We start from the raw sequence: 22,190 nt of genomic DNA, 5'->3' as shown, positions 1-22,190 counted from the left end.
TCCACTGAATTTTCTTGAAAATTTTCTAACTAAAAAAATTACAACATGTTAAAGCTAGCAATTCACAGAATGTTTGGGTAACATATCAAATGTTGGAGGCCATTAGCCTAATGAATATAACATGGACTCATTTCATTTCTCCTTTCCTGGAATAACTTTGGATTTCAAACATTTGTTAGCCATTAACTACACTTTGCATCTAATACTTCGTATGTGCATAATGCATTTTAGAGTCCACATGCAAAACTAACTTATTTGTGATCCTATAACTCTACTAATGGCCCTGCACAATAACCACTAAGGTCACACCCCCACACCCATTCTGAACAATTACTTTTGACTTGAGCTAAACAGATGAGCAGACCTCTTCACCCAAAGATACTTTCTGTGCCTTTCAAAGTCGCCCAACCAAAGTTCTCCAGAATCTTCTCTAAATGGTTCATTGTTTTGCTTTTTTTTCTGTTTAGCTCCTACCTAAGTCAACATTTGTATCACTATAATCCCTCCTTCAAAATCTGGTCACACTTCAGTTATTTTTGCATGATTCTGTGTAGTCAACCAAAATAGAGGTGCTCATTTGCTAAGGAACAGGTTCCCAAAGATAGGCCATAACATACACACACAAACATGCATGCTCACAATGTAGGTATTTCATGACTCGGGCATGCCTAACTTATGAATGGCCTTATGCACACAAACAGCTAACTAGTCATGGCATCAGTTGCTTTGTAAGTAGCCCTAAGAGTCTTCTCTATTGCACTGTCTCGTTCTCTACTCAGACTGACCCACAGACTTTGGGAAGGGGAAAAAGTGAGATATTCTGAATTCCACCAGATAACATACACATTTGTAAGTTGTGGATTTACAAAGTAATTTAGAAAGCAGTTCCCCATGCTGCTGCCCACTCCCACCAACACACACACTCATACACATGCTCACAAAATGGTGGCTATATGTATGATTTCTATAAATGCTCACTCACATGTGGAGTGTCTTCATATATGTATTATGAATTACCCAGTAGCTTCTAACGCCTTCCAGATACATTCCACAAAACTGATTTGGGTCACAACCCCAAGACTAGCAGCATAGAGTGACCTGGGGGCTGCAGGCCAGTTCCCAGAATGGCCCAACCTAAGTCTCAGAACAGCCAGTAAACCCTACTGCCTGTGTTGAGTTAATCCTCAGCATACCTCTAACAAACAATGACCCTTTTTCTGTGGTCAAGCCTCTGCAAAGGTATTTTAAGTCCCAAACAGCCAAATGGATAATGATTCTCATTCATCTATTGGAGAATGAATTTATTCTACATTTATTCAGTACCTACTGTGCTCAAAACTGTGTTTTGTCTATGGACAAAGAGGACACGCACACGCACACGTACGTGCACACACACACACACACACACGCACACACAAGACCAGACAAAGAGAATATTATAGTTGCTATAAAAGAGGTTCAAATGGAGATGAGAATTCAGAGTTAGAAGACAGTACTTTGACCAAGGAGCTCAGGCATGACTTCATGGAAGAAGTCTTGGTTTGACGATGCCTTGAAAGATGGATGTGACTTGAAATGCGTGGAAGTGGGGCTGGGAGAAGGGGGTAGGTTTTAGGCACAGAAGTGGAGAAAGTACAGAGTCACCAAAGAGAATAGTATGATCAGAACACGGTGTACATGATGAGGAGAAGAGAGAACCAGACAAGACAAGGAGCCGGAAGCAGATGTGGAGAGCACTCACTGACAAGACAAGGGGTTGGGTGGCCAAGAGGGTCACAGAGCAGGGTTTTCGTCATTTGTCTCTAAACTGTTTTTGTAACTGTGAAATATCCCAGAAATTCCAAGAAGTATATAAATCCTAAGTGTATAGCTAGGGGAATTATCATAAAGCAAACGCCTTTCGAGCCACCACCCAGGTCAGGAAACAGAACACTGCCAGTGGCCCACTCTTCATGTGTCCTCCTAGTCACTCTATCACCCCCTCAAGGGTAACCACTAACCTGGTTTTTTTATGACATGACATCATTGCTTTTCTTTATGGTTTTACCACCCAGGCATGCACTCCTTCAACACAGTTTAATTTTGCTTGTTTTGTGAGCTTTACATAAATACGATAATGTAGTAGACATTCTTTTGTGTGTCTGGTTTCTCACATTCGGTGTTGTGTCTGTGGGTTTCGTCCATGTGCTGTGGTAGCTGTATTTCATTCATTTTCATCGCTCTGGAGTATACCTTTGTGTGACTATACCACATCTATTTACTGTTGAGAGATATTTGGATTGTTTCCGGTTTGGGGCGATCATGAGCAGTACAGCCGGGAACCTTCTTGAACCCATTTCTTGATGCGGATGCTATCTCCCAGGGTTTGCAGCATTGCAGTGACGCATGAGGATGGAACAGTCTGCAGAGAGACTTGTGACAAGGAAACTCTTCTGAAGATCAGGAAACTAGTTAGGCACTCCTAACTAGTCTTGAGGCTCTGATGCAGGATGTTACCTCACTGGTCAAAAACTCGCTAGGCAGAAAATCTTTGGGTTCCAAAATTCAAACTAAAGTAGGAATATGTTCTTTTTTTTCTTTTAACATTGGATTTTTTTTTAAAGATTTTTATTTATTTATTTGTCAGAGAGAGAGAGAGCACAAGCAGGGGGAGTGGTAGAGGGAGAGGGAGAAGCCGGCTCCTCACGGAGCAAGGAGCCCGATGTGGGACTTGATCTCAGGACCCCGGGATCATGACCTGAGCCGAAGGCAGATGCTTAACAACTGAGCCACCCAGGCGTCCCTAACATTGGATTGTTAAAAGGGATTCAATTTATCATAACCCTTGGTCCGTGATGGACTCATCATTGGTCCATTCGTGGCCTACTTTAATTTTTCATTCTGTTTATTCGGTTAGCTTGAATAATGTAATAATCACCTGCAAATCCATAGCCCCAAACAAAAACCAGGACCTTGGTCATAACTCCAGCTAACTCTATGTTTCCCTCATCATTCCATCCTCTGGCTTCTCTCCACCTAGAGTAGAGGTAGTTTTTTTTTTTTTTTTGAGGTAGTTTTGAACATTACATAAAACCCTCAAAAAGGACTATTGACCCCAAGTAAGTATCCATTTGTGCTAGGCAAGTAGAAAAGAATATTGATTTCATTCTCTTTATGTCCTGTTATTTCCAGGGAGGCAGATAAATGATAAAACAATAAGTTGTGTGAATCATGTGAACACACATTCTTCCAGGACAAAGAAAGCAATTGCAAGGGCTTCACAGTGTTTTCATATGTAACTACTCATTCCTTTTAGAAAGGTTTCTAGCAGCAATATTGCTTATGCAACACAGACTTCAAGACAAGCCAGGAAATCTGAGAAACCCATTCCTTGATGATGAAATTGAACAATGCCTTTCATATGATTTGCTCCTTTCCTATGTTTTGCCACCAAAATCGCTTGGTTTTCAGTTTCCCCATGAATGCATCCCTTTGGTGGAATGAGTAATGCCTGGACACAGTCAAGGAATCTGAACATCGTGGTTTTGAGACAAGGACAATAAATCCATTATTATAAAGTTACAGTAGATGGTGCTAGATGGGTGCAAAAGATTCCAACAGTCATTTGGGCCACCTTCAAGATTTCTCCTGAGCTTAGCAGTTTAGAAAATGTGCAATTTAGATTTATCAATTCAGGAGAGGCACTCAGATAAAACAGTTGAATTAGTGAGATCAATGAATGCAGAACCCTATAATTAGACAAATGTTAAGGTTTTTATGGAAATTAACAATGGAGACAACTTTAGAGCCGAGGTCAAATCGTCTATCTTTCTGGGGTATTGGTGCCAATGTTAAATTACTAAAAGAATGATTTTCCATTCATCTAAAATAATGTCATCTGTAAAGTTAATTTTTAAGCTAATTTGCTCTTGGGCTTAGTTATTTAGTATTTATAAGGTATTTGTACACTTTGTAGGTTGGCTTTGAGATTTAAATGTCCTGTATAATGTATGCAAAGTGATTTACAAAGTCTTACCTAGTTATAAATTATTCTATAGATGTAAATTTGTATTTTTATTATGACCCCTTAAAAGCGTTTTTTGAATATTTGTGTTCATTACTTTTTCACAGCTACCTTGTGCTGGGTAGTCTTCCTCTTATTCTTAGAGCTTTTTCAGTGAAATGGCTGAGACATAGGATAATGAAGTAAAGAGCTTCGAACATGTATATTTTCCTCTCGCAGGCACGGTACAAAATGACTCAAATCAGTGATCCAGAGATCAGGCAAGCACCTGCCCTTAATGAGAGGATTATCTGGGGTTAAGAAGAGAGGTTCCAAACCATCTCACTGGGCCCATCTCTGTAACAGATGCTTCCCTCCTATGATCTGCTGAACACTCGCTGGATGCGTTGGTCCCCGGCTTCCCTCGAGAGAGAGGAGCAACACGACAGCGCTCACCATACTCACGATGTGACTTATCTCCGAATCTGTCAGTGGCTGCAGGAAAATGTCGGATCTAGCGCCGGTCACCCTTTGCCTCTCCCCGGAGCCACATTCAGTCGAGGTTCATTTATCGAACAGGGCCTTGAGAAATTTCCTTTTTCTGAAAGGTAACCCACCTTCTCCAGGGTTCAGTGCTACATCCAGCCGAAAATACTCTCTTCAATGCATATTAGCAAATCCTTGGAACTACACATGCCTTTTCAGAGGCTGGAAGGTCATACTTTTAAGTGAGCTCTTTCTCTCTATTGATGAATCATTATGGTCTATTGATTGAACGTGTGAGATACAGTTCTAATACATCTGTCCGCCTTATCCAAACGGAACAGAAAATGTCCTATGGGCAGGGATATGATCTGTAGTGACAGGGTTTGGGTAGCGTTTTGCTTTTTAGAGAACCTAGCACCCACACGCTTCAATGAATATAATATCAGTATTCGTATTCAATAATGGTAGTAATATGAGTATTTCTTTTACTCATTTTCCACTATGTGCTTAGTGATGATTGTCCCTGAAGGAACTCATCCTTGCTGTGATCAATAGTCACAGTGGCCACGGTGGAGACGGCTTCTTCAATCGCAATGACAGTATATCCAGAAACTAATATGCAATAGGCCTGTCCAGTAAGAAGGAGGAGAAAAATCCATACTTTTAAATGTCATAGAAGCTATTCCTGCAGTTGCCCAGCAGCCGACTCTCAGATGTTAATAATTAGGCTGTGGGCCAGGCCTATTGCTCAGCAGCTAATGCGCTGTGCCCGCCATGCGCGGGAGACCTCCATCCGACGCTCCCTGGAAGCTCTCCTATCTTGCAGCCCGAGCCAGGAGCACCGTAGAGGTGACACTAGGCGCCTTGAGAGGAGAGAGCCGCGTGATGTATCACCACTCACCAGCCCTCGCCGGAGACCTGTTTAGAGTGAGATTACAGTCTCAGCAGAGCCTCTCATTTCTCCTGGTCACGGGGTTACGGAGCACTTCACAGCTTGCGCTACGGGCAGGCGGGGAGCGGTTTAAATGCAAGGCTGGGAGGGGGTTAAATGCAAGGCTGGAAGAGCCCCTCCGTAAACCTCAGCCAGAGCAGCCCTGATTCACAACAAATTTCTGCTTCCTCTGCCTTAGCGGCAGCCGGACCAACAGTTATAGAAAAATGTAAACTTGAAACATGGCACGGAATGTGAGTCGAACATATTTCATCGGATCACAGATTTAACAGACAACTTGAGAAGCCTCTGAAATTCTGGCTCCAAAACGGCTCTTTCTCAGAGTCGAGGTATCTTTACTACCGATCTCCATGAAGCACCTACCAACGCTAATGGGGGAACAACCCTAATGAGGTCAACAAAAATGTTCTTGTAATAGTGTTCATTAACAGCGCTGCTCGGTGACTGTCTAAAATTGTTCCTGCTACAGTCTCTCCCATGGATGAAACCATTTGTTTCCTTTTTAACCATTGCTTGGACCTCTCTGATTCCCAAATCTTCACCTACACTCCTTACCTTTAAGCCATGATCTAGCATTATTATTTTTATTATTCTAAATTGACAACTTCTAGGGATGGTCTCTTTGAAAGTTAATCCATCAGAAAATGAGCTAATATTCCCTTCTTGAAACTACTGCCAGTATAACCATCCGCTTCCCAACTTCATAACATCATCACCGTGCTTCCCTCCTCTCCTTTGCCTCCCGCATACAATTCACCCCAAAGCCCAGCTTTTAATTTTTTCCACCATGATATCTCGGATATCTATTTGTTAATTCACTAAGTGTATTAAGTGACAGGAACAATGCTACGAATGGGGGTTGTGTGCAAGAGCTAGTCCTGGGATCTGCTTATGTGCATAGTCATTCTCCTGGACCGAGTCTGTGGTGGATTAAAGATGGCCACCAACTCCTTGAGTGTCCTCCCATTGACAGGTTTTATTGTTCTTATGAGATTCTAAGTCTTTTATGGTATAGACTTTAGGCTCTATACATGGACGAAATAGGAGACCCACTACAATGAACGTGTGTTAACCCACCAAAAATACTCATGTCAGTTAGAACTTGACAGCATCCCATCAGTGTTGATGTGACCTTTGGGGTTTTCCCAAGAGTCTGGAAAGACTTTTATCTCTACAATCAGAGATTTTGTACTACATTGTCTTAATTTTGATGAAATTCCCTTGAAAGAGCTCATTAAGACTCTTTCTGATGATGCTTCATAAAATGGGGGGGGGGTTGTTTCCCTTACAACAGGAAGAAGCAAATCAAATATTTCCAAGGATCTTCTAGTGGATTCCAGGAGGCCAGATCTGCACACCTATTAAAGAGGCCCCATGAATGGTTCGAATTTGCCATATCAATGTCATAAGGCAGTGATAAGTCATGTCCTTAAATTTAAACATTGATTTGAAAGTATCAATAAACCCTTTGAACTCTGCAAATGCTTGGCAGTCATTCTGAGTCGGACCTAACTAACTTCATTTGAAATTTAGTGTAGTTGGCAAAAAGCTATTAAGAGGAAGGTTGATGTGTCAAAGCATGGTAATTTTAAAACTACATAAATATGTTGTACAAACACAACAATCACCTTTGGTTGTTCAGAGAATTCTTATTTCTTCAGGAATTGCTTTGGGCCCTCTCCCACCACCCAGTAGAGTAAAACAAAGCAAGCAAAAGGATGAGTGACATTCATTTGGTTTTGAAAGCCATGAGCAATGTTGGTCCTAGTTATTATGTGTGCTTTATTTTTACAGACATTTAATAAAAACAAACAATTCAACGAGTATGTATTGAGCGCTTAACCATATAAAAGCTCTGTGCAGGAATCGTTTTCCATAATCTACTTGGGAGGGGGGAGAAATGTACATAAATTACCAGAAAACACTGCATGATGTAAATTGCAAAAATGAAATATAAAAATACAAGCACGTGCTTTGGGAATCCCATGGGGAAGGGATTAATTTCACTTGGGGGAAGGTGTGGGTGAGGAAAGGACTCAGGGAAGGAGTCCTGCAAGGATCCCTTTTCTTCTAGGGATTGAGGAGTAGCTTCAACCAACATGGACAGAAGAGGTGGACGGGAAGAAGGAGTAATTCTGGTTGAGGGAACTGCGTGAGCAATGTGCAGGGTAAATTTGGGGAAATAAAATTGGAGAATGGAGAGGACAGGTTCCCCTGTGGCTGCTACACAGGGTCCAGAGTGGGTAGGGGGGAAAACCAGTTGGGGAAGGTAGATTGTTTTGGACTTTAGAAGACCTCCAAGGGCATCTGGATTTTCAGGCCATGGAGAGCCATAGAGGTTTTCGAGCAGGGGAGGGACATTGCTACTAAATTTTTTTTTTCATTAAATTTGTCATCAATAAAAGGATTTGAAATAACCCAGGTGTTCAATACAGAGACTGGCTGGAGAAAGAATAGTACACCCCCACGATGGAGTGTTAAGCCACCAAAAAAGAAGTCACTGGAAGGGCAAATGAAAAACTAATAAAACTATTTACCTATCGAGGAGAGGGAGGAGGCAGGGTGGAGGAAGTAGGGATTGGAGTGGAACTTTTCTGAACATAACTTGTGATATTATTTTTGATTTTGCAAATCCAGATGTATTCTAGGCAATTAAAAGCAATTGTGAAAGGAGCCAAATTGGCGTGGTGGCAAATATAGCAGACAGACTGGGAGCAAGGAAGCTCCTTAGGAGGTTACTGTAGGAATTCAGTCTAGATACAATAAGGGTCCTGAACTACATCATGGGGGGTGGGCAGCGGGAGGTGGAGAAGGGGCACAGATACTGGTGTGGCCAAGCCCTCCCCCCCCCCGCCACCGCGGCTTTCCCGTGTCTCTTGGAAGTGTCTGTCTGATGGAAGACAACTTGTACAGCTCTTGAGTTTACCCCTGGGGACCGGACCACAGAGAGTGGTGGGAGAGCCACCAGAGCTGAATGAAGTGAGTGGTCTGGGCAGTGAAACTTGCATTTTGTTAAATATTGATTGATCCTTCCCAGCTCAGCCCACACTAGTCCAGGAGGGTGGACAGATGAGGGTGTGGGTAGGAATGGCTGTAGTAACAAAAACACCTTGGTGCTGAGTCCCCTGAACCTCGCGGGGTTCCTAAAGCCTCCAGGTCCTTTGACTTTTCCCAGAATGACTCCGAGTCACCCACTACCTAGTTAGGTGCTGTCGCTGGTTATGTGGGTCCTTGCTTTGTTTGCCTGGAGTGCTCGTCGCAAGTTGATCTTGCCACCAACCCAGACCCTACTCATCCCCTAATCACTGCCCACTCTGATGCCATTGCTCCCGAGGCTGCTCCATCAACCTCACTGGAGGTGGCCTTGTTCTGACTGCTCCAGCCCCGCTCAGTGCACAAGTTTGCTAAGGCTGGGAAAGGGAACACCCAAGGAGCATCCACCGGAACTGGACTCACAGCAATCAACGGATCTTGACTCTCTACACAGGCAAAGGACCTGCTGTACTCCGAGGGATTGGGTGAGCCATTCTCTCCTTTACGCTGGGGAATTTTCATTCTAGGACCCCCACATGTTTATTAATTCTAATCGTGATCATTTCAAGGAAGGCCACTTTGAAGAACCATCAAAAGCAAGTGTATTTGCCTGACACTGGGTGGTGGCTAGTATTTTGGTTCATTGTATCGTTATTCTTTATACCTTACATATAGGTTATAATTATTCTTTAGTATCAGTTCAATATTTAATGTGTTTTTTTTTTTAAATTCCATCGACCCCTCAGGGAAGTTACTTGATTTCCTCATCTGTGAAATGGGAAGATCATAGTACCCAGCTCATAGATGGTTGTGAGGATTAAAGGCGAAAATGTATGTCAAGTGCTTAACCATGTAGTACTGGGGCATAGTAAGTGCTTATTAATATTCACTATCACTTAAACTATTACGATGGTGAGGTGAGGGGAAATGCTCAGAATAAAATGTGGAGGGGAAGGAGTCTAAAAGACTCATTGCCTTAAAATGACATATATAAAATATGTAACATATAAAAATACTCTCTGGCTGTTATGTAGAGAAATAATACTGGAATGAAATAAGACACAAGGGTATCAGTGGTTATCTTTTAGGAAGCGTGACAACAGGTGATTTTCAATGCCTTTTTTATACTTCTTTTTCCCAATTCTCTACCACTGAATACAGTCACTTTCATAATTTGAAGAAGAACAATAAATGTTATCTTAAAAAGATAAGGGAAGGTGAAAGTGACTGGAGCATCCTAGATTTGCGGAACCAGAAGCAAAATGAGGCTGAGGAGCTAAATCGGAGGCAGGCTGCACAGAGCCCAACGAGCTACCCCAGGGCTTTGGGGCTCTATCTTTCCCTGACACTGGAGGCCAGTCAGAGGCGTTAGACATGGGAGTGGCAGAACCACATCCGGATTTCTCAAAGCTTACACTAAACTAGAGGTTTCCAACAAAAGATGGTGAAGTAAAGGTATATTGGTCACACTCTTCCGCTCCAAGTCCACAGATTTGAATGAAGGAGAACAAAAGAAAATTCCAGCCACAATGAAACTAAGAAACGGCTACTATGACCCACACAGTGGAGCATATCCGCCAAGTACAGTGGAACTCTGGTAAAGTCATGGGCCTGTGCTGTGGGAGCGAACAAATAACTCTCCAGATCTGAAGGCATCTAGAGGCAAGCCTCGCCCTACTGAGGATGGGCTGGGGGAGTGAGCCGGCTATGGTGGAGTAGGGCCCATCACTGTGTAGACTTCTTTCCACCCTGAAACACTACAGGGAAAGCCAAGGTGAAGAAAAGACACTGTGGCTACACCATTTTTGGTTTTCTCCAGCCCAGATAAACTTTCCTCTAGATAAGGCAGAGGTGACAACAGCTTGCCACAAGGCTGCTGGTGGTGGGGGCCAGAGAGCAAAGAAAAACTGAACCAAACAAGACAAAACAACAACAAAAAAACCCATAAAAAACACAGGTCCATGAAAAAAAAAGTTCCAGGGAGCTGAAAAGTTAAATAACCAACCCTTCCTGTGAACGAGACCTTCCCCTTAAGGGCTCTGCCAAGAGCTGATGAAGACCGGTCACCTGCAGGGAAGAGGCACAGATTTGGGCACACAATTTTCTAAGCCACCATACCTGATTGAAAGCTGCAGGCGACCACAGCTTACTTCCTTTCATCCCCTTCACAGTGTTCCTTTGGTTTGTTTGTTTGAAGTCAAATTTGCCTACAAAAAGAGGCACAAATCTTAAGTTTACAATTCAACGAGTCCTGGTAAATGTATACACCTCCATAATCACCACCCCCCATCAAGAACACAAGAGAACAGGCCCATCACTCAAGAAAGCTCTTTTGTGCCCCCAGTGCAGTCAATCACTCAACCCCTCCCGCCCTCCATCATCAACAATAACTGTTCTGATTTCCATCGCCATAGGTTAGCTTTGGCCATTCTTGAACTTCCTATCCACGTAATCATAGAGTGTATACTCCTTTGTGTTTGGCTTCTTTTGTTCAGCGTGTTCTTAAGAGTCATTCTTGTTGTCCCGTGTATAAGCAGTTTATTCATTTTCATTGCCGACTAGTATTCCATTGTGTGACTATAGTGTGTTTATTTATCCAGTCTCCTGTTAATAGACGTTTGGATGGTTTCCAGTTTGAGGTTATTACGAATGGAGGTGCTATACACATTCTCGTATAAGTCTTTTTGTAGACATAAGTTTTCATTTCTCTTGAATGCATTGGAGTAGAATTAATGGTCAGAGCACAGGTATGTGTTTCTCATTACAAAAAACTGAGAGTTTCCCAAAGTGGATGAACTATTTTACGCTCCTCACAGCAAGGCTGAGTTTCAATTATTCTACATCTTCACCAAAGTTTCCTTTTATCAGACTTTTAAATTTGAGCCATTTTAGTGGGTGTGAAGTAGTGTCACACTGTGGTTTTAATTTGCATTTCTCTGATTACTGATGATGTTGTCTACCTTTTCATGCAGTTATTGGCCTTCGTATGTTTTCTTTTGTGAAGTGTCTTTTGAAGCACTTTATGCATCTTAAAATTGGGCTGCTTATTATTTTTTTATTGAAGGCATTTTTTATGAATTCTGGATAAAGCACCTCATGAGACATATGTATTATGACTATTTCCTTCCAAACCATGCTTGCCTTTTCATTTTCTTTTTTTTTAAGATTTTATTTATTTATGTGAAAGAGAGAGAGAGAGCATGCATGAGCCAGAGGAGGGGCAGACAAGCAGACTCCCCACTGAGCAGGGAGCCCAAAGTGGGACTCGATCCCAGGACTCTGGGATCATGACCTGAGCCCAAGGCAGATCCTTAACCGACTGAGCCACCCAGGTGCCCACCTTTTCATTTTCTCAACTGACTTTGGATGACCAGAACTTTTTTACTTTTGGTGAAGCCCAATATACAATTTGTAATGATAAATTTCTTTTACATCCTGATTGGGAAATCTTTGCTCCCCTAAAGTCACCAAGAGAGTCTCCTGCATTTTATTTCAGAAGTTTATAATTTTAGCTTGTGTACTTAGGTCTATGATTCATCTAGAAGTAATTTTTGTGTATGGTGTGAGGTAAGGTTTTTTGTTTGTTTTTAACATAAGGATAACCACTTGTTCTAGCAACACTTTTTGAAAGACTTTCCTTTCTCTCATTGAATTGTCTTGGCTTCACAAATCAATTGATTGTGTAGCTTTATCTACTTATTCATGTATTATATTTGGTTTCATTTAACTCTTTGTCCTCCATGTCTTGATTTTGATAGCATTATGGTAATCTTTGAAATTGCATAGTGTGAGTCCTCCAACTTTTTATTTTTTTATTTTTTTGAAGATTTTATTTATTTATTTGAGAGATAGAGAGCATGAGAGGGAAGAGGGTCAGAGGGAGAAGCAGACTCCCCGCCGAGCAGGGAGCCTGATGTGGGACTCGATCCCGGGACTCCAGGATCATGACTTGGGCCGAAAGCAGTTGCTTAACCAACTGAGCCACCCAGGCTCCCCCTTTTTTTTTTTTTAATCCCAAGACTATATTGGCTATTCTAGGTCCTGTTCTGCTCAGCTCCCTCATCTCTGGTACAGTTTCAAAGAATCCCATGTGCTCAAGCTGCCCCAAACTCTGATATCCTCAGCTCAGTGAGACTGGCATATTCCACTTGGTTGGCACCATGTCCCAAAAAGTACCCCCAAGGCAGAAAAATGATGTGAGTTTGAGGCTCATCTCCTGTGTTTCCATCCTCTGAAGGGTCATGCTCTTGTACTGTCTGTTGTCTAAAGCCTGAAAACGGTTGTCTCATACATTTTTTCCAGTTCTATAGTTGTGTTGTTTTTTTTTTTTATGGTGAAAGGGTAAGTCCATTTCCAATTGCTCTGTCATGGCTGGAAGCAGAAATATTCCTCATGCTACTATCAAGTAGTGGCCTTTTTCAGAAGTGCCACCATCTAAAGATAAGCAAAATGAAGGAAGGATGCTACATGGCCTATATGTAGATGTTGGTACCACCCCCACTCCCCCACCTGCAAAAATAGAAAAAGAGAAGTAAATAAACATGTAACACAAGTTAGAGGAAGAATTCACATCAGAAGAGTCATCCTCAGAAACAAAGAAAGTCAGATACTCTAGAGTAGCACTATTCAATAGAACTTTCTACAACAATGGGAAGGTTCTAATTCCGAGCTGTTCGATACAGTTGCCACCAGTCACATGTGGCTATGGAACACTCGAAATGTGACCAGTACAACTGAAGAACTGCATTTTTAATTTTACTTATGTCATTCAAATTTTGATTAATTTTAATTTACTTTAATTAATTTAACTTTAAGTAATTTAATTTTGGCTAGTGGTTACCAAATGTTTAGTGCAGCTGTATACTCTCATTATATCCTCTCATACGGACTTTTTGGAGGATAAAAAGAGACATTCAGAAAATCAAGACAGTGAGGGAAGTCTTCTTTTACCAGCATATATTGAAAAACCGCTTTTAGCAAATCAATATGATATTGACATGGGAAGAGACAGAGTAATCAGTGTGAAGGAAGAGAGAGTCAAGAATTGTGTCCCAATATATCTGAGAAATTAATAAATGACAAAAGTCATAGTTCAAACCACTTTTTGGAAAAAGTATGGATCTGTTAAAATAAGTGGTAAAATTGAACATCCATCTGAGAAAAAAATTCAAATAGCCTCCATCTCCCATGATATAAAAAATAAATTTCAGAAGATTTAAAGATGTAAACACAAAACTGAACGACTAAAAAGTCTTTCAACTGAGATTTTTAACTGAGACTAAACACACAGAAGCTACAAAGGAAGAGATAGGTTTGCCTACACATATTCAAAAGTGTATCTAGTTTGCAAGGACAGTCGTTAAAGGCGGGGCTGACTGCACCACTCTATCCAGGACAGGTACCTTAGTGTCGGAGCCTACAGAATCAGGCTCTCCACTGAGGGGATACTAGACATTCTGTGACTACTTGTTCCTTTTTGGAATGGGAATATCTATCCTATGATTGTCACATCATTGTATTTGGGAAGCAGATAACTTATTTTCTAGTTTCACAGGTCTGTAGATGTAAAGGAAATTAGCCCCAGGATAGATCGTCCCCCAAATCTCATCCATACCTTGATTTAGATGATTTACATGATGAGATTTGGAACTTTTTTAGGATTGTTAACTTTTCCATAACTTGATGATATTTAGATGAGATTTTGGATTTAAAGTTAGCGCTGGAATGGGTTCAGACATCGGGGAATGTATTTTGCACATGGAATGGGTGGGATTGGCGGGGAGCAGCAGGCAGAGGGCAGAATGTACTGAGATGAATAGCGTCCTTAAAAAATTCATATCCACCCAGAACCTCAGAATATGACTTTATTTAGAAATATGGCCTTTGCAGAGGTAATTAGTTAAGGTAATATGAAGTCTTCATGGATTATAGTGGGGCCCTAAATGCAGGGACTGGTGTCCTTTAAAGAAGGCCACGTGAAGACACACGGGGGAGAAATCCACACAATGATGGAGGCAGAGATTGGAGTCAAGTGTCTATGAGCTGAGGAATGCCAAGGATCGCCAGCAACCGCCAGAAGCTAGGAAAAGAGGCATAGGACAGATTCTCTCTCGGAGCCTTCTGGAAAGAAGAGCCTTGCTAACACCTTGATTTCACATGCCTACAGCTGTGAGACAATGAATTTCTGTTGCTTGGAACCATAAGGTTTGTGGCAGTTTGTTAGAGCAGTACTTGGAAATGAATACAGTGTTCTAGCTGATCTCCTCCTTCAGTCCTAGCTAACCCAAGTGGGGTTTTTTCTGTTAAATAACAGTTGTTGGGGCCTCAATCACATGTTCTTTACCTGTGACTTCTCATTTATCTCTCTCCTTTTTCAATTTTGTAGAGGTATAATTGAAATGCCCTATTTCATTTCTCTTCTGCATGCACTGAGGATTTGGAGGAAGCTCCAGGCAGTGTCAAGAGATGATCCCTCTCCCCCACTCAACCTCCTGATGATTATTACACTGGCTTAGCTGGCATAGCGGTGTTTCAAAAAGCATTTAATTTAATAAATATTTAAATAGCAAGAACAGCCTCAAACAAAACTTTTGCATGACAAAGGATACTGTAAACAAGGTCAATAAACAAACAAAGACCTGGAGAGATACTGTAACCCCTAAGCCAATCAAAGACATACTTTTCTATAATATACAAAGAGCTCTTACAAATTGACAAGAAAATGAAAAACAGCTCAATAGAAAAGTGAGAAAAGGGTATAAAGAAACTAGTAACAGAAATGCAAACTCAGGGCGCCTGGGTGGCTCAGAGGGTCAAGCTGTCTGCCTTGGATTCAGGTCATGATCCTGAGGTCCTGGGATTGAGTCCCGCACTGGGATCCCTGCTCCGTGGGGAACCTGCTTCTCCCTCTGCCTCTCTCTCTGTGTCTATCTCTCATGAATAAATAAATAAAATCTTTAAAAAAAAAAGAAATGCAAACTCAAATGACAAATTGTATGAAAAGATGCTAAAATTTACGAACAGAGAAATGAAAGGTGGAGAAGCAATGGTCACTTTCTGTGCAACAAAGTGGCAAAGATTAATGAACAACAATGCCACCACTTCTTGGCAGTAATGTAGGGAAGAGTGTCATAAATCACTGATAAAACTGAAGTATCACAGCCTCATGTGGAAAGTAACCTGACTTGGGTTCAGGTCATGATCTTAGGGTCATGGGATCGAGCCCTGCATTGGACTCTGAGCTCAGTGCAGAGTCGGCCTGGCCCTCTCCCTTCCCTTCTGCCCCCCCACGTGCACTCTCTCTCTCTCTCTCAAATACATAAGTAAAATCTTTAAAAAAGAAAGAAAGAAAGAAAAATAACCTGGGAGTTTCTATCAAAATTAACAATAAACATATCTTTTTTTTAAGTTTTTATTTAAATTCTAGTTAGTTAACATATAATGTAATATTGGTTTCAAGAGTAGACAATAAACATATGTTTGACCCAGGACATTCATTCCTGGAAACTACCCCAAAGGGATTTTTTTTCTGTACTCTTCAAAATGAATGACCAATTAAAAAAAAAGGAAACAAACAGAACACCCATCAAGAAAGTTTTACATATTTATATATGTAACCATATATATAAGCCACATATTTATATATATGGTTTAAAAATATATTACATATAGTTAAATAATTATAGATACACAAGATGGAATAACATACAGTCAATTAAAAATTGAATCAGAGATAAAAAGATGACTTAGAGGTATTTCCATGGTATCACTGAGAAAAGCAAGGTGTAAACAAATTACAAAATATAATCCTATTTCTGTGAAGCAAACACTCACCAAATGAAGGCAGACATGTTTGTTTATCATATCCATCTATGAGATAGATTGCATTAATGGACCTTATTTTGTGCTCCTTCCTATATCCAGGCCCTTGCCATGTAACTTCAGTGTCTTCCATCAAGAGATGGAATAGATTTCTGTGCCCATTGACTATGATTTTATGCAATGAGATGTTAGCTGATGTGACACTAGCGGACTCTTGAAAAAGTGCATGTGTGGTTGGATTTGCCTACTTATACTTCCACTGTCTCCATGGGAAGGATATTTTTGGGCTAGCCCACTGGTCCCAGGAGGAGGTTGAGAGATGGTGAAGCTGAACCACTTTAGCAAAGTTAAAAGTTACTCCAGACAAACCCAATCTAGAACAGAGACTCTAACTGATCCTGAGATACATGAGCAAGCCCAGCCAAGAGTAACCAAATCCCAATCTCATGATCTATGAGCTATAATAATAAGTAATGACCATATTAAATCACTGAGTTTGGGGGTAGTTCATTATGCAGAATAGCTAACCAACACTCAGTGCATGTGCGCGCGCGCGCGTGCGTGCGTGCGCGCGTGCGTGCGTGTGTGTATACGTTCTGTCTGGATAGGATTAGATGTCTGTGGGTAAAAAATAGAAGGATACACAATATGTTAACATGAATTACGGGAGTAGTACAATGTAGGTTGATGTGGGAAGAGAGAGAAGAATCAAGTAAAAAGTACAATATAAATAAATATATAAATAAGTAAAAGAACTGCTCTAAAATAAAACTACATACCTACTATCCCATTTACGTGTACACACACATATAGTGGATTAGACGGTGCCCCTCCCCAAAGATACATCCACTCTGAATCTCAGCATGTGACCTTATTTGGCATAAGGGTCTTTGCAGATGAAAATAAGAATCTCCAGATGAGATCACCCTGGATTAGGGTGGGCCCTATATCCGATGACTGGTGTCCTTGTGGGAGACAGAAAATGACAAGACATAGAAACTGAGGGGAGGGTCATATGGAGACCAGTGCAGAAATGAGAGTAACGCATATACAAGCCAAGGGATGTCAAGGGTTGCTGGCAGCAGGTAGACACCAGGAGAGAAGCAGGGAACAGATTGTCCCTCAGAGCCTCTAGGAGAAAGCAGCCCTGCTGACACCTTGATTTTGGACTTCTGGATGACAGGATAGGGAAAAAATAAATAAATTTCTGTTGTTTTTAAACTACCAGGTTGGTGGTGCTTTGTTACGACAGGCATGAGAAACTAATAAATACTGTATACGCGGTGTTCATCAGTCAAGACCGTGCTTGCCTGCATGTACCAGAAAACTGACCACGGTAGCTTAAATAAATAGAAATTTATTTTTCTCATGTAAAAGGAAATAGGGAGCTAGACAGTTTATGGCTGATAGAGCTGCTCATAGATGTCATCTATACCCAGCTTCTTACAGATTCATGCTTTAATATCAGTATACGTGGCTATCTTCCTTATGGTGATAAAGTTGCCAGATAAAGTGGGTGCTGCATCTGAAGCACCAAGCTGCTTTTCCAGCAGTAAGAAGGGAAGAAAGGCAACCAGAGAAAAGCGAAAGGCACATGCCAATGTTGTCTGTCCTCTTTAAAAAAGTTTTTCCTGAAAGCCATAGAGAATTTTCCTCTTTCGTGTCATTGGCCAGACCTGCCCTCTCTAACTGCCAAGGGTCATAAAATGAGATCATATCTGGAGATATTTTGAAGTTCGAGCTAGTGCGGTTTATTGATGGGGTCTATGTGAAGGTAGGAGGGATGTAAGGAAGGAAAAAATGCACAACTGGAAAAATGCGGCTGCCCTCAATGCAGAAGACGCGAACAATTACAAATAAGTTACCCAGAAAGATTGTTTTGAAAAAGGAAAAGGAAAAGGGCTCAAGGAAGAGATAGTAAGGGATGATAAGATGCTGAGAAAGAGATATAAAAGGTACTGGCAGGGCTCAGGAAATAGACATAATAACAAAATAATTATTAGATATAAAGACCACATTTGTAATGTTAACTATGGACTTTGAGGGATGATGATGTGCCAGTGTGGGGTCATTGACTGTAACAAATGCTCTGGTGCTAAATGTTGACCGTGGACGAGGCTTTGGGCGTGTGGGGGCAGGAGGTATGCGGGAACGCTCTGTACTTTCCTCTCAACTTTGCTGTGAACCTAAAACTGCTCAAAAAACAAAACAAAACAAAACAAAACAAAACAAAACCAAACCAAACCAAAAGACACCAAAGACAAAAGTCTATTTTTAAAAAACCAAGCTCACAGAAAATTACGGAGAATAATAAACAACACGTACACCCAATCCAATTTTATCAAATATTGGCATATTTGCCATGATTTTTAAAAAATCTTTTTTTAAATGAGGTGCTTCAGATCGTTGATAAAAAAAAAAAAAAACCCACATAATGAAAGACAAAAAGTAGAACAGATATTACTGATATCACGAGTGAGTAATAGGGAGCTAGGTTTGGAGACACTATTCAAGATGACTTGAAAAAGGACAAATAAATGAAACTAGATTTTAAAAAAGTGACAACTCTGAAAGAGAGACAAAAGCGTACAATCAACTCCAGAAGAAGAGACTCGAAATCCCAAAGGAGAAAAAATATTCAATGATGAAATTATAGGAAACTTGCTTGAAAGGAAGGAACACATGAATCTGGGGATTGAGAATACATTCACAATTCTCATATACGGCCCCCTGATACAGACATGCAATACACAGTGCAAATGTATCCCAGCTGGTGACACACTTACTGCTGGCCCGATGCCTGATACTCTATAACGTGCATACGTCATCTTTAATCCTTCCATTAACTCTGCAAGGTGAGGAAACTGAGCCTGTGTGTCTTCTCTGAGCTCACCAGGTAGGAAATGGCAGAGAGGTGATTCACACTCTGGGGTTGGGGTGTGTGTGGAGGGGGGAGGATGGGTGACAGGTCTGAGTCCAGATACTTTGCTCTTTACACTACATGATGTTGCCTCAAGTAAATAGAATGCTTGTTAGAGAAAACTTATTGCTACCTAATTTTGTATTTTAACACAAATTTACTCGGGTGTTTCTATGGTCTTTACGAGAACACAGTCATAACTTTAGAATTAATCACTTACTGTGCAATGTGTGGAGGGTTTATTTTTTCTGTTTTGTTAATGAATTTATTATATCTCCTTACACAGTATATTGTGGGTGAAGTTGACCTCCCTGCACACCTTACATTTTCTGAGTGAATTACAGAAGGATTCCAAAATGGGATTTGGGAGAACATCAGCTTCCCATTAAGCATTTCTCCCATTTCAATTTCTGGCCCTTTGTTAGGGAGAGAGGAGAGGAGAGGAAAGGAGACTGTCTTCTGTCTGGGAACATAGGTCAAGGATTGTATTCTAGAAGGAGGGCAAATTTATGCTTTTGCTTGAGTAAATAAAAAATAGAAATCTGAATAAACATGATGTTAGGTGGTAATAATCCAGGCACTCATTTACCAGTCATGGAGGAATAACACAAATGGAACAAAGAAATATGAAGTACTTGAACCAATTGGTTGAACGGACAAAAGGCATGGTCCCTACAGTAGGTCAAGAACAACATTTATGAAAACAGCTGAACTGGCCGTTCTTAATGACATCCAATTTGCTTCAGCCTGGATCTGACAAAGGTGAACGTGCTGTCTAAAACTAAATGGGAAAAATGGGATGGCATGAACAAACACTAAACCCACACTCAGAATTTCTTAATTGAATATTTCACAGACTCCCAAGAATCTTCAATTTGGAATATTCTGGATTCTGAATCCAAAGCCCAATGATTTAGAGAATCTCCTCCTAGTGAAGGAGACTAAACAGGAAAGAGATGTTTTGACACCTAGCCACGCTGTTTACCTTTACAGAGGTTTTGTTATGTAAATCAAAGTTGTTTTGTTTTTTTTTCTAAGACCCCGAGTCTAATCACTATTCGAATCACTTCAGCATTTTCGCGTAACGTTTGCTAATATTTTAAATCGGGATTGAAATGATATTTAAGTCCCTCCAACGGAAACCAAGGAAGTCATTTCTAGAGACACTGTGTAGCCCCAAATATACATTTATGACAAATACTGCCGGATGAACTCTACGCCACAAACACCCACTTTACAATCCCAGACAAGGTAATCACCCGCTTTGCACAAAATGAAATTACACGAGACACAGTGCCTTCAAGTTGGAAAACATATGTGTCCTTGTTTAATGTTTTTCTAGGAACAAAGCAATAATTATAACAAAGTTCAAGGTGCTCATTAATGGTGGACACATGAGTTTATTTCCAAATTTCTACTAATCATGAAGCCATTTAGGAAAAAAGGAAACAGGCCGTGTGCCCCAGTTGGATTTCGGACTGCCCAGAACCAGTGCTGACCTAAAGTCCAATCTTTGCAGGCCAAACTGCAGGATAATCTTTGTGCAGTGGTGTGATAAACAATATATATGCTATAGATAAATAATATATTGCTTTGGCCAGGTTCAGGGTGTAGATGAGTGCATAGGAGACTCTTCAAACTCCACTCGCATGAACTTTCCTACTTTTAGGGTTATAGGAATGCAGACTTCACAGAGAGAATGGTAGATGCCAAGTTTCCAGTTTTATGAATCATCTGCAATAGATACATAACAAAGAACAGCATAACAGAAGCAGATACCCATCCAGAAATGTGCTGTGTGAATGCACTTTTAGAAACAGTATTTAGGACGTTTATAGAAAAATGTTGTTTTAATGGAATCACCTCTGAGAATTATCATCTCTCCAAGACCAAGGCTTAGAAACTCCCAACACTGGACTTCTTGAACTGCAGTTGACAGGAACAGAGGGTGAGAACAGTAGTTTCTGCCCTAAGGGTCCGGAGTACAGATGGCTTACTGCTTTCTTACTCCCATGTAATATTTGGGTTCACAAATGTTTTTACCAAAGCAGTACTGAGAACATTTAATTCCAAACCAGCTCACCAGATCAGACTGTTGACAAAGTATCAGGACAGTTTATATAAATGGAATTTCCAAACAATTATTCAAGTATAACAGGTGTGAAGAAGTGTTCGAATATAAGTGTCAGTTTAACAAATTGAACACACCTATGTAAGTAGCATCTAGTACTCAAATGAAGAAGTAGAACATTATTTTCCATACTACTTTCAGTGAAATATTAAAATTAATTTTACTTGAATTTTGAGTAGTAACTGAAGAGACATGGAAAGAAATACTGAACTTTAGAAAGAGATTTTTTGCTATAGAAAATATTAGTTCCTCAAGGATCTCCTCTAAGTCGAGAAAAAATAGTTCAAAAATTATTAAGATGTTAGTGTCTTCATTTTGTGAATGGCACAATTTGGTTTCAGATTTCATTGACTGACCCACTGCAATGAAAGTTGATTGGCTCTGCTACTCTATTCTCCCATCTTCCAATTTTGATCTTGCACTATTTTCACACTGTAGGTGTTTAAAATATTTATTCTGTTCTGCAAGCATCCTACCCACAGTTTAATCTTCCTTCTGTATTTCAATGGATTCAAGCTCACCATGAATCTCTTCGTCAGGGTTTCTTTGTTCCTGAGTTCTTTCTTTTGATCATTTTTTTTGTTGTTGTTGGCAGAATTTTATCACTGAGTATTTTTTTTTTCAAGAAAAGCTCTGAGTTCATGTTTGAGAATTCTGACTATTGTTCTTTCACTTGAGTTCTATAAGATTCTTGACTCACATGACCTTTTTTATAGTTCCGCTGTCTCCTGTTGTTGAATGTTTCTGTAAAGCTGGCCTGATTCTACCCTCTCCTGCAAACAACAACAACAACAAAAATAGTCCACAAGAGACCTGTTTGGAAGCAGATATAACCCACAAGTCCCTGCAGCTATAGAAGGAAGAC

Source organism: Eumetopias jubatus, unplaced genomic scaffold, assembly GCF_037043125.1.
Source record: "Eumetopias jubatus isolate StellerSeaLion01/CBP00866 unplaced genomic scaffold, mEumJub1_p1.0 scaffold_11, whole genome shotgun sequence".
NCBI classification, from domain to species: Eukaryota; Metazoa; Chordata; class Mammalia; order Carnivora; family Otariidae; genus Eumetopias; species Eumetopias jubatus.
The sequence above is the reverse complement of the archived record's forward strand: the minus strand, read 5'-3'. Positions refer to the sequence as shown.